Below are 11,223 nucleotides of genomic sequence, written 5' to 3' on the forward strand. Positions count from 1 at the left end.
CAAGTGGTTCCGAGTGGGAGTAGTCATTTCTAATATTTGAGTTCATTTCTCGTGGGGTGTGGTCGGACTTCCTATCAACCTGGCTGTTGGGTTGCCCTGGCTGATCCTATTTGTGGCCGTTTGTTTGATCAGCGTAGCAACATTGTAGGTAAGGGTGTGGCACCCACTATCGGTCCCATTTAAACTCATGGAATTGAATTTTCCCCTTTGTGGATTACTCATGGATTTAACCGGCCGCGCCTAGGCACGTGCGGTAATGCCCAGATGGTACGCCGACGCAGGTTCAATGGTCTCATGGGTCGTCAGACGAAGGAATATGGCGGCCTAGTGCCCTAGTGGTCACTGGGGACGCTCGGCGATTTGGTGGCACAACAGAGAATTGGATGGGATGAGCGGGCCGGGTGACATAAGATGTGAAGGCGATGGAGTGAAATTATGGGTCATGCGGTATTGGGGAAGTATCAGGGGAGTTGCAACCCCCTTTATACGAGGAATTTGGAGCGTTTTTTTGATGAACTATTGGACCAAGTAACCGTTTTTCTAGGGTTTGATTGGTAGGGCGGTGCGCTTGCTGACATTTTCTTCCCGTCGGCCCACTCCAGGATAAGCTATATATGTAGTATAATTTATTGTGAATTGTTTGGCACGCTACATCTACCGTTGTTTTATTCTTGAATCTTGAAAATAGATGACAAAATTAGTTTGAAAAACGCTGAAGAAAGCGCTGCCTTTGTGTGTCTCTAAAATGGAAGTGGGTATACGCGGACATTTGGATATGCCTTTTGCATATGCCCTACAGAAAATTGGACAGATAATGATCTGAATCCATATAAGGTAATTTGTTAGAAAAAGTTTTTTCCTGATATACACAGCCGCCGCCCCACTCTATTACCCTATTTCCCAATATACACAACCTTTGGGCAAAATTTTCGAAGAAGTGGTAAAGCCCATCCAGATCTAGGCAAACAAAGCCGCGGCTCTATTGCCCTTTCCGGCTTGTGAAGTCCAACCTCTAGAATTACGGATTCTTCCACACCCGCCACTCAGACGGCGGTCTCTGTTTCAACAATCTGTCCACGGCCGCCTCTCTGGTTGACGCTTCGCTCCCTTTCCTTCGCGGGAGCTACGCTAGGGTCAAGCTCAAACAATGCAGCAGCAGCCTTCTCCTCTGCAAATGCTGGGAATCGTAAGAAGACGAGGAATGCAATTATATTGTGTGCAATCCTATGACGGGCAGTGGACCGTGTTGCCGCCTATAGTATGGCAAGGTGAAGAGGACGATGAATCTGCACATGTGAAACTAGCACAACCCTTCCTGGCTTTTTTGACGCAGCCCTTCCGTTCCTCTTTTGTGGTGTTTACACCCCCGGTGAAGTTGCATGACGATGTGGCGATATACTCGTCCGAAACTGGGCGATGGACTCGGAACAGCCGTGAGTGGGGGGATACCAGAGAGTATCCTCCTTTTACTGCGGAATGTGCCTTCGTGAATGGCATGATGCATTTTATGCATTTGCTGATCGAGGAACCTATTATAGCTGCAGTGGTGTCAAAGGGGGATGTTTGTGGGGAAATTGCTCTCCCGGAAGGAATGGAAGAAGCTAGGTCTGGTTATAGCTCAATTGGATACTCTCAGGGGAAATTGCATGCTTGGTATATGGTTCCTTATTATTACCAACTCTTTGTGAGGGTACATGAGGATTATGCTAGTGAAGTGTGGAACCTAAAGCATACTATTGATGTTCCCCAAATGTTTGGAAGGGAATATGCGAGAGAGGATTTTGACGAAGAGGACAAGACCTTTAAGTATGAGATGTTTGCAATTTATCCGGATCGTAATTTGGTTTTCGTTACTTATTGGAAGGCGGTGAATCTATCGTATGATATGGATAGCAGGGAAGCGCATCTTATGTGCAATTCTGGACATTTCATGTGTGGTTTACCTTATATTCCCTGTTTAACGGATTTGGTTGGCGGATGATTGCTGAAAGTCCTTGCTGCTTCATGCATTTGACATGGTGGCACAAATGCCTTTGTAAAAACTAGTCGTTGGGTGTGCGTGCGTGTGCCTAATTAATGGTCTAGTTCCGTGGCAGCATTCCAAAACGTGCTCTTCAAGTGCATGCCCTTTTGTGGCTTTGAACAATGTTGGTCAGCTTTACATATTTTGTAAGCGACAAGCGATCCATTGGATAATGCCTAGTTGTATGAATGACCTAGTCCCTTATATATTTGCTTTTAGGTAATACTAATTGCTGTTGTCACTTGATATTTGTCATTGGTGGCTGAATGTAAACAGATGTTAGTTTCATTTATGAATCCTTCATGGCCTTCCATCGACGACGTCAAATAATATGGAGCTCTTTATATGGAACTCCTTTTATATAGATTGCACAATATGCAGCATAACATATCTAATGAACATCATTATTTTTCATTATTTTATTCAATAGAGAAAACAAAATAATTCTGTTTGTTGCCAAGACTATTAATCGCCCTTAAGTCTGCCGTTCGTGGCTTACTACTTGAGCACCCCTGGTGTGCTCCTAAACTTGTGGTTTGATTGAGTTTTCCATCAGATCATGACCAATATTTTCCTACTAGAATTCTTGCTATATTGTTGAATTTCCAGGCTGTAGTCAAACTAAACCTATTTTGGAAGAATCTTAAGATTTTTGTTGACCATGATGTAGCTTAGTACATAATTTTGTCGTCAACTACCCAACATTCTGAACTTTGTATTGAGTGCACATTGAATTCTGAACTTCTCACTCTGAGTGGCTCTTTCTCAGGGACAAGCAAAACTAAACCTATTCGAATTTGTTGCTGTCCCCGAAGGTTGTGAACTTCTCACTCTGAGTGGGTCTTTGCCAGGGACAGGAAAAATTAAATGGGTAAAAGAAAAACAAAGCTATGCCTAATCAGGCATGACATGTAAATCTAGCAAAGGTTACTGCACGTTTGGATTATGGGCAAGCGCTTGCCTGGCCTCGCAAAGCAAAGAAGCGAGGGGTTTGGTTCCTCGGCAACTCATCTCGTTACCCGCAGTTTCAAGTTTTTTCCTTGTTTGTGTGAGCAAGCCAATTTGGCTACCATCCGCTGGCAAGGTTTTCCTTGCCCAGCGAGGTGAGCAGGCGAGAGATCCAAACTTGCTAATTTGTTACTAGAAGCTGAGCTTTTATCACCATTCCTTAAAATAAATATCCACATCAGATCAAGGTTTTTGAGTTGATGAGTCGACGAGTCATTCTGTTAGCGACTCTTGACGAGTCGTGCCATGCCGATCGACTAGTCGAGGTATTTGAGTCGACTTCTAGTTACGACTCATTGACTATTTGTTTGACTCGAAAACAGGGCATCAGATATGTTATGCTGGTCCTGTCAGTTATTTCAAAATAGTAATATGGACCTGCCATTTGTAGATAGTATGTACTACCTTATCTTATTGCACCCAAAGTCAATGGTGTTGGCTTAAAATGATGTATCACTATACTACATAGCATTACTGGTTACTACTCACTTCGGTTCCAATAACTATATATCTTTGGCCACATTCCTATAGATTCAAAAACTACAATCACCTTTACCAGGTTGAAAGCATTTAAGTGTAGAAATACAGTAGTAAACAATTTATTTTATTTTCTCAACTGGCAAAAGCTTTGAAACAGATTCTCAGACAAAGACGCTAATAGTGAGACGAGCGGAGGGATTTGCAATCTGGACTTTGATGACCCATCTAGAATTAAGCTAGGCATTAAGAAAAAATTAACAGTTACTCACTCCGATCCAAATATGAATTCTTCTTTCTGATATAACATGATATCTAAATTGCTGACAACCTTCTTAGTAATCCATGTTACCCATCTAATTAACAAATCTGATGTAGATAAGAGCAAGTGGTTTGCTGTCTAGGCTGACACGCTACTAATTACTAGTATTATTTAGATGAATTCGGCATAAGTGATATTTGCTCACATCTTCTGCAATTTTTCCCACAATCAATAATGCAGCAGTGGTTAAAATTCATGTATGGCTACTACAAACTGATCACTTTGGTCTTTGTAACCTTACACAGATACCAAGAAACGGAAAGGTGCGGTAGCACCCGGGGGTCCCGACCCCCTTTTATCTGGACATTCACCGTTGATGAGACGGAAAGGTGCGCTAGCACCCGGGGGTCCCGACCCCCTTTTATCTGGGCGTTCACCAAGAAACGGAAAGATGCGGTAACGGGCGAGGGGGAATCTGCCTATGAATGAACAGTGTGAGTATATCACAGATTCGTTTTAAATATTGCCAGGCTCCCACGGGTAGCTCTCCTGGGCCTGCTAATCAAACTTCTGGTACAGGACCTGGTGAAAACCTCTATGGGCTAGTTGCTTCACGGAAGGTGCTGATAAACCAGGTGCCTAGACAACCGGGTGCTGAAAAACCAGTCCCGCCTCCCAAATATTGATTACATTGGAATTTATTCTTTGTTTCTTTTTTGCGGGGATGAAATTTATTCATCTGCTATGTAATCTATCAACATCTTTGCATTCAAGATTTTTGAGTCAAGCACCTTCAGCTAAGTAATCTTAGAATATAAAGCCGAAGTAATCCATCACCTCACGCGGCCAAATTAGGCATTAGTGTGGAGGCACGACAGCCTCACGATCTCCTTGTCACCAGGCTCCAACTCCAAATGGCGAATCGCGCACGCCAGGCCGGGTACCGCTAGAGCTCCTACAACAGCGTCTGCCTGTGGATTGTTGAAAACCAGAGATACCGGTAAATATGATAGGTTGACGTCGATGTTGAAGCGTGGGACGACACCCTCAAGGCTATCGATCTTGGGGACGATCTCATCAGCGAAGTCCATTTGCAGGTGATGATGCCCCCCCCCCCCCGCCCCAGTTCTCGGGGACAGGCCCATCGGCGAGCATCCCATGGATGAGGTCGCGGCAGGCCTCATAGTTTCATAAGACTGCAGGGTCATCGTCGAACGAGGCGTGGGCACATAGCCAATGCCGGCCCACATTTGGTTGTGGGGCCGAGGACGAGGAGCTCGGCCTGGTAGTTGAAGGCGTTGCCGACAAAGATGCACGGTAGAGCCCCCCTGTGATCATGGCGCTGAGGGCCCATAAGTCGGCCCGGTTGCGCTTGCGCCTCCCGGGGTTGTGCTCGGCGTTGTGGTCAGTGTGGTGCGATGGTAGCGGCGCCAGAGCGCCTCAAAGGTGAGTCGCGTGCGGCGCACCAGCGGGCGATAGTGGAGCATGTCCTCCTCCGCGGATATGACCCGCAGTTGCACCATCTCCATTGCCGGATTGGCATGCGCTCTGGGCAGATGAAGGGGCGGTGACACGTGAGAGGGCGCCCGGGACGGCGGCAGGGGCAGGGAAGACTGTGGACGTTGCGGTGGCGTGGCGGAGGGGTGGCTGGCGGAGATGGAGTCGAGCTGCTGCTACGAAAGGCGGAGAAGGAGGGCCAAGTAGGAGTGGTCATCGGGGGAGGGCTCGAGATCGCCACGCAGGATGGCGAGGATCTCGGATGTTAGAGGGATCCTCGGCGCGCCGGCGACAGGGTTGGACCTGGCGGCCACCCGGCTGAGCGTGGCGAACGATAAGAATTTTGTCCTCGTTGCTTTGCTTTCAGGTTGTTTTTCCACTGTGCGTTTTGTTGGTGGTTGTGGACAAGAGCCATGTACTCCCTAATTAATGAGTTTGAATACTTTTATATTTGCTCGCTAATTAATGTCGGTAAAGACCGCAAACAGCACAAAGAGAACTGTACTTTGATTTTTTTTACTGCATGAGGGCTTCATGTACTGACGTTCCCATGTTATCTTTGTGAGATGATGAGGTACTTCAACTTATAAGATCAGAGCAAGATTTAGTAATATGAATATTAGCTAGATTACTAAGCTGATAAGTTCATAGACCTCATTGCTGAAGAGGAGCAATTGATAAAATAGAAAATATTCATGTAACTACAAAAGTGTTTCTCACATTTTTTCAAAGAAATTCATGTAATTTAAAAAGTGTCCGTCAATTTTCATAATGTTTTTGTCATTAGAAGAAAATCGTTACTAGAAATCGATGTAATAAAAAAATAGTATGATACATTTATGGAAATTTTGATGTAAATGAAAAAAGCGTTGAATGCATTTTAAAACATGTTTGAGTTTTTAGAAAGTGAAATCAAGTAATAGATAGTCAATATATTTTAGTAAGATGGTCATGTGATTAAAACGCGATCAATGGTTTTCAAAATATTCTTGTAATTAAAAAAATTCAGGCATTACGAAATCATGTAATTAAAAAAGTGTGACACATTCTTAGAAAAATCATATAATGTCAGATTTACTTGTTATGAAAAAAGTTAAAGGAGCACTAGAAAGGCAAAAATAAAATAAAATAACAATATTAAGATGAATAGAGCAGCATGTTAAGGATCCAAAATGTTCACGTTTGAAGTTTATTCTTTCAACTGTGGTTGCTTTGGAATTCCAAATATTTATTACCTCAATATATGTATCCTTGCAGGGCGTTATGGCGCCACCCCGCCTGGGTTCTCCACGCCTGAATTCTTCTTCGCTGGCCTGCCTGGGTTCTCCTCCGTGCCTGAGTTTTCCTCTGCCGGTCCGTCTGGGTTCTCCTCCACGTCCCTCCAGGGCAGCCGCGGCCAGGACTTGGTCGGCGGCCGCGGAAGCGACAAGGGCAATGACGACCAAGATGAGCACCAATTACTAAATCTCCATTCTCCTACCAGTTAATGGCTATACCCACGACGCGTTTGGTTAGGACACTGGTAACGTATTCACGGTGGAGGGAGTTCGCCGGCATCGTTGCCCACGGGGGAGAAGGGAGAAGACCAGCTACCGGAGTTCTTGCCGACGGAGTCGACGGAAGAGATCTTTGGCACTGCTGAATGCTGCTCATGGTGAAGAAAATATCTGACGAGCAGAGAATAGAGAGAGGGAATCGATAGCGGGCGAGAAGTATTACTCCATCTCAGGCTAATCGCCGCTGGGATGCGCCCTATTTGTATTACTCCCTCCGTCCGGTAAAGTGTGTGCGTTTGGTTTCAAAATTTGTCCATAAAAGAGTGTACTTCTATCTTGCCAATGCACTTTAAAGTAGAAAAAAATACTTCTCTCTCATCACACGGTAATCAAGACCAATAACCATCTACACATGGTCTTCTTAATTTCTACATGCACTTAGCTCATTGGGTGTGGTTAATTAAATAGGTTAGAGATGGTGGCTTGCCTTTTTCCAATGCATTTTTACTTGACCCCATAATTTGTCCTAAAATCTCTAGATGTTCACTCTTCACCGGACGGAGGGAGTACATGATTGCTTCTTGGTAACGGACATGTTTTCCTAGGATACACTAGCCACTCAGATTTCATGGTGTTATTATAAGGGCATATTGCATGCCCGTGGGTATTTAGAGGGCTTGATCATATCTTTAAGATTTGCTATAGTATCCCACTCTGATTCTGGGCCTCCACTCTCACCATCAGCTCCTGGTCCATCCCCACATCGCTGCAGTACTGTCTGGACCTCCCATGCCTTGATCTGATATGAACCTGTCTTCTAGCAATATTGCGGCAGTGTCCCAGGGCGATCTAGGACCTGATTTGGCTTCGGTCGACTTGTCTGCTGGAGATCTCCCAACGCCCAGCCTAGCGTAGCTGTAACATAAAGAATGTGGTGCCTGTTGTCTCCAAGTATGTATTGTAGCTGAATCTTGCTTTGATCATTCGGACATTATAACCATCTTATATCCTCTTCTGATGTAGGGTTGCTACTTCTACACGTCATAACAGTCAAGCTACCAATCAGACTGCAAGTAAAGCCAAAGGACAACCTGACGTTGCTGTTGTTAGTTCGAAAGGTATTATATTTCTTGTAAAATCATCAAAGTAGAAAAGACAGAGCAAGGACTGATGACCTGTTGCTTTGCATTGTTTGTAGCCACTGAAGAAGTGATTACTGTGGATGATGCTGAAGAGTATGTTCAAATGGACGTAGATGCTCCTAGTCCAAGGTGAAATCCAGTGAAAATGGACACCGATCATGACATGGTACCAAAATTTCTGGAAATTTAGTCGGATGCAAGTGTCCGAGCGCTGACCGATATTGTACAAGCCAGTCCAAGTGCATTGGCGGTTACGACGCCCCGACCTTCAACACCTCTACCTATTCCTTATGTATTGTATCCGTTGGCCAGCACTCTAGAGGATGGGGTTAGTACCAGCGAAGAGGCCATGACTCAAGCCGAGCTAATGAACCCAAAGCTGAAGGATTCACTCAATTCAAGTGAGGCTCTGAAATCTCATCCCCCAAAAAGTATCACCATAAGTGCCGACCATTTTCATTCGGACGTTCAACTTTTGACTTGTCATCTGAGTAGCGCCTGATATGTTTTCTTCCAGTGGGGGCCCGTTCAGTGCACATACTAGGTGTTGCCTCCGAGACTCTGAATGATTGCTGGCAATCAATTAAAGTCTATACGGTTAGTTTATTTCGTTCTTCATAAATCTAGATCCAATATCTTAAATTCATGACTCGGGCTGATTGTTGACAATCAGTTAGAGTCTACATTACTAGATTATTCTTTGTCTTTGAAATTTTGGTCAATCCCTCTGAATCCATAGCTTCTCTCGATCACTATATTACTAACTGCTATCTCATGTCTTTTGAGTAGAAATACTGTGAACTGGAATCCAGGCATCTGGCATTGCACCCTCCGTGCGGAACTGGAGAAAGAGAAAAAGAAGAACGAGAAATAGGAGAAACACCCTCGCGTCGCCGGCGGCGAGCACCGGACCGTCGACCAAAGTCACCTTGTCACCATCCTCATCTTCCTTCTGTTTTCTTCATTTCTCTGTATCTCTCGCCGTAGTTGCTGTGAAGCTCGCCGTCAACCCCGCCAGACCTCGCTGAGACGAGCTCCCGCTGCTCCCGGACGTCCCTGCCTCCTACCCGTCGTCGCGCTCCTAGTCCCGCGGGTCATATTCGTTGGATCCGGCGAGATTCGGCTGGAATCCTACTCGTCGTCGCGCTCCTAGTCCCACGAGACCCCGCCCCCGCTGCTCCCGGACGTCCCTGCCTCCTACCCACACGCCATCCTCGTCGGATCGGGCGAGATTCCTCGCCTCCATCGCCCTCCCGGCCGCACGAGTCACGGCCGCTGCAAGAAGCCAGGCAGTTGCAAAATTCTCTTTTTCGAAACAAAGGCTCAGTTGCAGAAACACATGTACACGGGGGTGCTCTCGTCCATCTGATCAACAAGGATCTGACGGACACGGAGCCGGCGGATGTGCCCTCGCAATCGGCCGACTGAAGGTAAACTTTTCCCTATTCCCTATATAGACGCAGCCGGGCAGCATGACCCAAAGCGCTAATCTCCTAAACCGACTATTACATGGACATTATAGTAAAACTCCAACTCGGTTAACACACCATCACCGTAGCAAACTTTCCTAGTTTGACTACTGCTAACACAGCACGACTTAGTACTACTATTTTTGACTCACACGTGGACTTGCAAGTCTGGACACAACTAGCACACTTCTAGCCAAACTTGCCAAACTCAAATTTATTTGAATTAAGCTAGCATTCATCCCCTAATCCAAACATCCGATTCTTCACTTGACGAGACACGCAGACGATTCTCTATTCATCTTGTCATGCCCATTGCCTTCGGTGACGCGACTTACCGGATTACAACTTCTCTCTTCATGCAACAATGGCCACCACTTCATCGTGGCCGCAACTTCGTTTGTATACCGACTCATAGACTTTAACCAGCGACTAGCCGGACTACCAGCCACGCTGTCACATCTTAGCATGCTACATGCAGACTAAACGCACAGCCTCATGCAGGAACTCAACTTAACTGGGGCGCGTCCATCTTCACGTTGATCTTCATCTTCTCGTCGGTTGCTTGCACACGGGAAGACACATCTCTTCACTCGTCACATCTTCACATCTTCTCAGTGTCGCCGATGTAACATCTTATCAAATGACACCTCCTGTCCAGCGGCAACACAACTCCTCATATACGTGCAACTCATCTCCACCGTATATGAACTCGCTGGAACTCCGCGATCACAAATGGAAACGCAAGGCACACATTCCTTTTTCCGCCCGCTCTCACTTGCAATTCTCCTCCGCCAGTGATGCATCTCAACTTTAGCAGAAGATTCACACACCTGAGCTCTTGGAGGCACCTTACAAGAACTCATGTGCACACTTTGACAACATATCGCAACTTTGTCACTTATTCCTTGCTCTCCCCGAACGACGGTCTTGATGATATCTTCTAGCACCGCACCTCGGCATTACCGCTCCCGTCAACCTCCTCCAGGTCATTTCATCGAATGACAATCACCCGCCGCCTCGCTTGCGACAGCGTCCTCTCCGCCTTTTGTCGCCGCTCCGCCAAACGACAACTGCCCGATCCTCCTTCTCGCCACTCGAGCGACAATTGCCTGCTCCTCCTCGTCGCTGCATCCCCGCGACTATATCGCCTGTTCCTCCTTGTCGCTGCACGGACAACTTTATCGCCCGCCCCGAGGCGCTAGTTGGGTCACCACCCCGGGGCAAGCGTAGCTTTCCTCGAACCTTGCTCTGATACCAACTGTTGGAAATCGCCCACAGGATCGATCACATAAAATCTCACGAACACACGCGCATAAAAACTGATAGCCAAGGGCCCTTGTCGTGCCCTCTTTTCTCTTTATTTCTTTTTCTATTTTCTCTTCTCACGTTGTTACAACTTCGCAGCCCTATGCCTGCCACTGCTTATATAGACGCAGCTGGGCAGCAAGACCCAAAACGCTAATCTCCTAAACCGACTAGTACATGGACATTATACTAAAGCTCCAACTCGGTTAACACACCACCACCGTAGCAAACTTTCCTAGTTTGACTACTCCTAACACCGCACAACTTAGTACTACTATTTTAGACTCACACGTGGACTTGCAAGTCTGGACACAACTAGAACACTTCTAGCCAAACTTGCCAAACACAAATTTATTTGGATTAAGCTAACTGATTCAAGCCGAGCTAATGATCACAAAGCTGAAGGATTCACTCAATTCAAGTGAGGCTTTGAAAAAATACTCCCATAAGAGCAAAGGTGGAGAAGCAAATACCTCATTTCAAGATCACCTCCCTCTCCCAAAAATGTCAAATCATACTACATATAACGTGAGGAACAAAACAA

The 11,223-nt window shown here is 46.0% G+C and overlaps 1 pseudogene; it reads left to right on the forward strand.

Annotated features, from left to right (window-relative positions):
* Positions 1 to 256: 256 nt before the first annotated feature.
* Positions 257 to 1,981, forward strand: LOC147981397 (uncharacterized; annotated as a pseudogene).
* The last annotated feature ends 9,242 nt before the right edge of the window (positions 1,982 to 11,223 follow it).

This window comes from Triticum urartu, chromosome 3A (assembly GCF_056163025.1).
Source record: "Triticum urartu cultivar PI428250 chromosome 3A, HENAU_Tu73, whole genome shotgun sequence".
NCBI classification, from domain to species: Eukaryota; Viridiplantae; Streptophyta; class Magnoliopsida; order Poales; family Poaceae; genus Triticum; species Triticum urartu.